We start from the raw sequence: 6,000 nt of genomic DNA, 5'->3' as shown, positions 1-6,000 counted from the left end.
TATTTATGAATACAATTTGTGTTTTTTATATCTGCTTGGACTTCGGCTCTAAGGTTGATCTCACCCACACCAAACCAATATTTTTTCAACCTTGTAAGTATAAATATAAGAGGTAAATTCACCAAAAGTGGAAGGTAGACTGAGAGTTGGCCTTGCCGCTTTAACACTTTGTAATTCAAAATATTCTATATAACGATATCAATAGATGGGTCAAGTCTGCCTTTGATTTGTTTGGCTTTGGGTGCTCGGACCTGGTTGGGTCTCTCACGGCAGCAGTCAGGCTGAAACATGTAATTGAAAAACAAGCCTTCCAAGCTATATATTTAATTTGGTTCTATTTTTAAAGGCTAGGTCCCACCTTTTGTAAAAAATAAATAAATAAATTCATTAAAAAAAACGAATGTGCTCCTATTATTTTTTACATTCCTTTTTTGACCCTCCTTTTTAGATTGTAAGCTCTAATGAGCACGGCCCTCTGATTCCTCTTGTACCAAATTGTAATTTGGTACAAGAGTAATGTCTGCCTTTATTTTGTTAAGCACTGTGCAAACTGTTGGCGCTATATAAAACCTGTATAATAATAATACATTGGAGACTGGACAGCATTGCAACGGCAATCAGTGGACCACAATAGCTTCTCAACCCCAAGGTACAGAGCTTTAGTTTCAGGGCTGCAGGAAGTGTCAATGGACTACGAGGTCAGTGATGTCCCTTCCGGTGTGTTCCATTGGGAACTATGAGTCCCTAAATATTGGTGTAACATGAAACAAGGGTCAGAAGGATAGGGTTAGTCTTTAAAGAGACCATGACAGGTATAGGTCAAAATGTCAGAACCCTACAAAGAAGAGTATAAATATGTCCTCCTCTCTAGCAGCCCATGTCTCTGTCTACCGTCTCTCCTTTTTGGCATTGCAGTTTCCATTAGTCCATTTGGCTCTTGAAACTTAGGAAAGTGTTGGATGCCTAAGTCACCTGCAGCGTGCCATTGTTCTGTTTTTGGTCCCCTACCTCCCTAAAGCACTCAGTCATGATTTAGGGCAGTGGTCACCAAACTGCATTTTTTTTTGCTTGCTTTTATCTGGTCCTTGGGACACTATTTTATCCACTGATACCAACAACGGGCCACAATTGCTCCCAATGAAAGCAACGATGGGTCACAATTGCTCCCAATGACACCAAAGATAGGGCACAATGCCTCCCAATGAGACCAATGATGGGGCAAAATTCCTCCCAATGACACCAATGATGGGGCACAATTCCTCCCAATGACACCAATGATTGGGCACAATTTCTTCCCACTGAAACCAACTATGGGGCATTATTTGTACCCACTCAAGTCGGGATCCTTTTCTACTCCCAATAGCGACAGTCCGGCCCCCCTAAAGCCTGAAGGACAGTCAACTGGCCCTTTGTTTAGAAAGTTTGGAGACACCTGATTTTACGGAGAAGAGGAAGGAATCACGGTGCAGAGTGGAGGATGTAGACATCTAGCACTTCCAGGGATTTTGAATACTGAAGAGTCTTATGATGACTACAGTGCTAGAATGGAGGGAAGTTTGGTGAAATGGAACACCGGCGAGGCAAGTATATTACCTCTTCTATTATAGGGAATGGAGGGGAAATAGGAGACAGAACAAAAGAGAGGCAAGTATAACACTTCTTCTATTACAGGGAACAAAGAGGAGGTTAGGAGGCAGGGGACACCGGAGAGGCAAGTGTAACACCTCCGCTATTGAAGGGAATGGAAGGGAGGTAAAAGATACCGAAAACGGGAGGAGACGTATAATACCTTTTCTATTGAAGGGAACAGAAGGGACGTAGGAGACATGGAACATACAAATATAGAGACTCCTCTATTACAGGGAATGGAGAAGAGGCAGGAGACAAAGGACACTGGAGAGGAAAGTATAATAACTCTTCTATTACAGGGAACGAAGGGGAGTATAATGCCTCTTCTGTCATACAGCATGCATTTTGATTTGTTTAGACACTGGCCAGGGTATTTTTATATTCCCATACTGGATTAATATGGTATAGATCCTGCCCATTAACACTTGGCCCACTATATTGAAGAAACACTTGTGTGTAAAGCGCACCCAAACATATATTAAATATAAAACACATATCACAAAACACATGACACTCTCCGCCTTAAATCCAACTGATTGTTATGTGTTGAAACCTGGGTCAGGATCAGAACTAAATTGGGTTAAGTCTAAACTTAATGACACTGACCTAATATTGCCATGTGGCCATAGTAAGTCAATGATGTCATGAACATCCCTGCCCCTTTGTGTACATGCCGATGCAGGGAGTGCCCCTGGGTGTTGCTGATTGGGCCAACAGGGATGCAATCACATGACAGCTTCCCAAGGCTTCTACAGAACTGGGCTCGGACTGAACCCAGAACATTCCTAGTGCGGATACAGGTACGATACTTTTAATTGTAACTTGAATAAGAGTATATTAAATCTTTCAACACCTTTGGGTGTACACTATTTGTACTTTGATTCCACTCGCAACTGGAGGATTTTCAGTCCATAACCAACCATGGAGTCTTAGAGCAGATGTGCTACTTGGATGGTGACAGCACTGAGGGTGTATGGATGCACAGATCGTGGATTCCAATGTGCCAGCCTGACTTGCATTTGAGATGCTTCCTAGATCAGACGTTCTTCTAAATCAGTGGTCTCCAAACTGAGGCCCTTTGCTTGCCTTCATTTGGCCCTTGGGGCACTGTTCCTCTCACTGATACAAGACATTATTGCTCCCACTGACACCAACTATGGAGCACTATTCCTTCTACCAACACCAATGCTGGGGCAATATTCTTCATAGTGACACCAACGATTGAGTACTCTTCCTCCCACTACCTATGATGGGGGACTATATCTCCTACTGACACCAATGCTGGGGCAATATTCTTCTAATGCCGCGTACACACGAACTAAATGCATTTCAGCGGACAATTCGATCGTGTGTGGGCTTCAGCGGACTTTTCCAGCGTAAAGTCCGGCGGACTTAGAAAGTAGTTTTGCACTCCAATCTTTCCGCCGGACTTGGGTTTCAGCGGACAATACGCTTGTGAGTATGCTAGTCCGGCAGACTAAGAATGACGCATGCTCAGAAGCAAGTACGAAAAAGGAAGCTATTGGCTACTGGCTATTGAACTTCCTTTTTCTAGTCCCGTCGTACGTGCTGTACGTCATCGCGCTGGCAAACGCCGGACTTTCTGTGTGTCCGCGTGTGGCCAAGTCCGTTCGGTAGAAAGTCAGCCGGACTATACGCCGGATTGTTTGGCAGACTAAGTACGCCGGACAATTCGCTCGTGTGTACGCAGCAATAGTGACACCAACGATTGAGTACTCTTCCTCCCACTACCTATGATGGGGGACTATATCTCCTACTGACACCAATGATGGAGTACTCTTCCTCCCACTACCAATAAGGGGGCACCATCCCTCCCACTGATACCAATGATGAGGCACTATTCTTCCTACTAACACCAACAATGGAGTACTCTTCCTCCCAATACCAATGATGGGGCACTATTCTTCCCACTGACACTAATGATGGGGCACTATTCTTCCTATTAACACAAACTATAGAGTACTCTTCCTCCCATTACCAATGAGGGGGCATTATTCCTCCCAATGATGGGGCACTATTCTTCCTACAAACACCAATGATGGAGTAGGGAGAGGGAAAAACCACCACTCCAGGCCAGTCTACCTGAAAAACTGTGAAGTTTCCAGACAAGGGAGTCCCAGGTGCAGGCTAATTGCACAAACCAATAGATAGAGAAAGAAAAAAGCTCTGGACAGCCATACTCCGGATCGAATCTGGAATAGTTGATGCCTTTATTTTTCAATTAAAAAATACTACATCACACGAACCACAGCAGAAAACGAGGGCATGAAACAAGAAAAAATTCTGCCGTGTTTTGCGCTAAATTTAGCGCTTACTCATAGCTATAATGATGGGGCACTATTCTTCCCACTGACACTAATGATGGGGCACTATTCTTCCTACTAACACAAACTATAGAGTACTCTTCCTCCCCATTACCAATGAGGGGGCACTATTCCTCCCACTGATGGGGCACTATTCTTCCTACAAACACCAATGATGGAGTACTCTTCCACCCACTACCAATGAGGGGGTACTATACTTCCCAACTGACACCAATGATGGGGCACTATTCCTCACACTGACACCAACATCCGGCCCCCCCTTAAGTCTAAAGGACAGTACATTGGCCCTTTGCAGACACAAATCATTGATTGCGATATTATGTATCACAGATTGGGGAAAAATTATATCATTCTACCAGCTTCTCCAAAACCCAACTATTTTAAGTGAAAGTAATATGGAGGTAGGCTTTATTGTCTGACTTTATATCACCACTCCAGGCAAAAAACATCTTTTGACCAGCACTCCCTTCCACTTACCGCTAACAAATTCCCGACTCACCTAAGCCCCCCCATCCAGGTCCCTCACTGATGCCAATTCTGGGTGAAAGGACCACTGATCCAGCGCTGTCATGGCCCCCCCAGGCAAAAACATCTTTTGACCAGCCCCCCCTTCCACTTACCGCTAACAAATCCCGACCTTCTGAAGCCAGATATACTCACCTAAGCCCCACCATCCAGGTCCCTCACTGATGCCAATTCTGGGTGAAGGGACCACTGACCTAGCGCAGTCATGGCCCCCAGGCAAAAACATCTTTTGACCAGCCCCCCTTCCACTTACCGCTAACAAATCCCAGCCTTCTGAAGCCAGATATACTCACCTAAGCCCCCCCATCCAGGTCCCTCACTGATGCCAATTCTGGGTGAAGGGACCACTGACCCAGCGCTGTCATCGCCCCCCCCCCCCCCCACAAGGACACCATTCCCTATGGTGGAGAGATAGTCCCCTTCTCACTTCTGAGACCTTACTGCAGTCCATCCAATGGGAAGTGTCCACATCAGGCAGATACTGCCATGGACACCCAAAGGAGGACCCAAGCCAGGAACAGAAGACAAAGCCATGGTCACTGGCAAGTTAAAAAAAAAAAAAGGGCAATTTTTGTTAAGTATAACCTTTAGGTAGAGGAGACGGGCAGGGGGAGGATTATATCCTGGAGGGTGGCTTTAAAAAAAAACAAAAAAAAAACACACACATAACTCCATGCTGAACATCACGGATTGCTCAGTTCTGAGCAGAGACTCGTCCTCCAGCACTCTCTGGAGCACCAGACTTGGCAGGGAATGGGCACAGCTGGCTCTGACTCTCAGACACACACTTAAAGGTGGAACCAGCTGTCAATCAGGCAATATTGTCTGTTTCAGGTCTGCTCCATCACATATATCAAGCAGTAGTCTACTAAAAACAGATTCTGGGCCACGGGAGAATGAAAGCGTGTTCCTTGGATCAACAGTAGAAGAATGGCCAAAAATAGCTTGGCCCATACCTAATTTCCACCCATTGAGCCTGGCAATAGTCTACCATAAACTGATTCTGGGTCACTGGAGAAGGAAAGTGTGTTCCTGGGACTCCCTGGAGAAGTATGGGCAAAAAAAAAAAAAAATCTTTGGTCATACTTAATTTCAATCCACTGAGCCCTGACGCAATCAAGTCAGAATTCCTGTGGCATGCTTGTTCCAAGGTTGGGGATTCAGGATGTGCATGGCACCAAAGAAGCAACCAGCATTATGGGTGGAGAGGACATGAATGGCATCCCACACATTCTCTCAGCGCGGGTTTACTTTCCTAGTGCCAACAAGGCATCATGCATGGTGTAGTATACGGTCATGGACCAGCACCAGAAAAGGAAAATTGTATTCAATAGGAATACAATTTTTTTTTTTTTTTTTACCTGCACCCAATATGGCAGCATACTACCGCACGTACGCCACCATGGATTGGAGCCAGGAAAGGAAAATTACTAGACATGTGCCATTTGTTTCGTTATGAATTCCGAAATTGCAGAATTTCGAAATTCGGAATTTCTAAATT

Source organism: Lithobates pipiens, unplaced genomic scaffold, assembly GCF_037356315.1.
Source record: "Lithobates pipiens isolate NorthernLeopardFrog02 unplaced genomic scaffold, aLitPip1_a1.2 Scaffold_22, whole genome shotgun sequence".
NCBI classification, from domain to species: domain Eukaryota; kingdom Metazoa; phylum Chordata; class Amphibia; order Anura; family Ranidae; genus Lithobates; species Lithobates pipiens.
Note: the sequence above shows the minus strand (reverse complement) of the source record.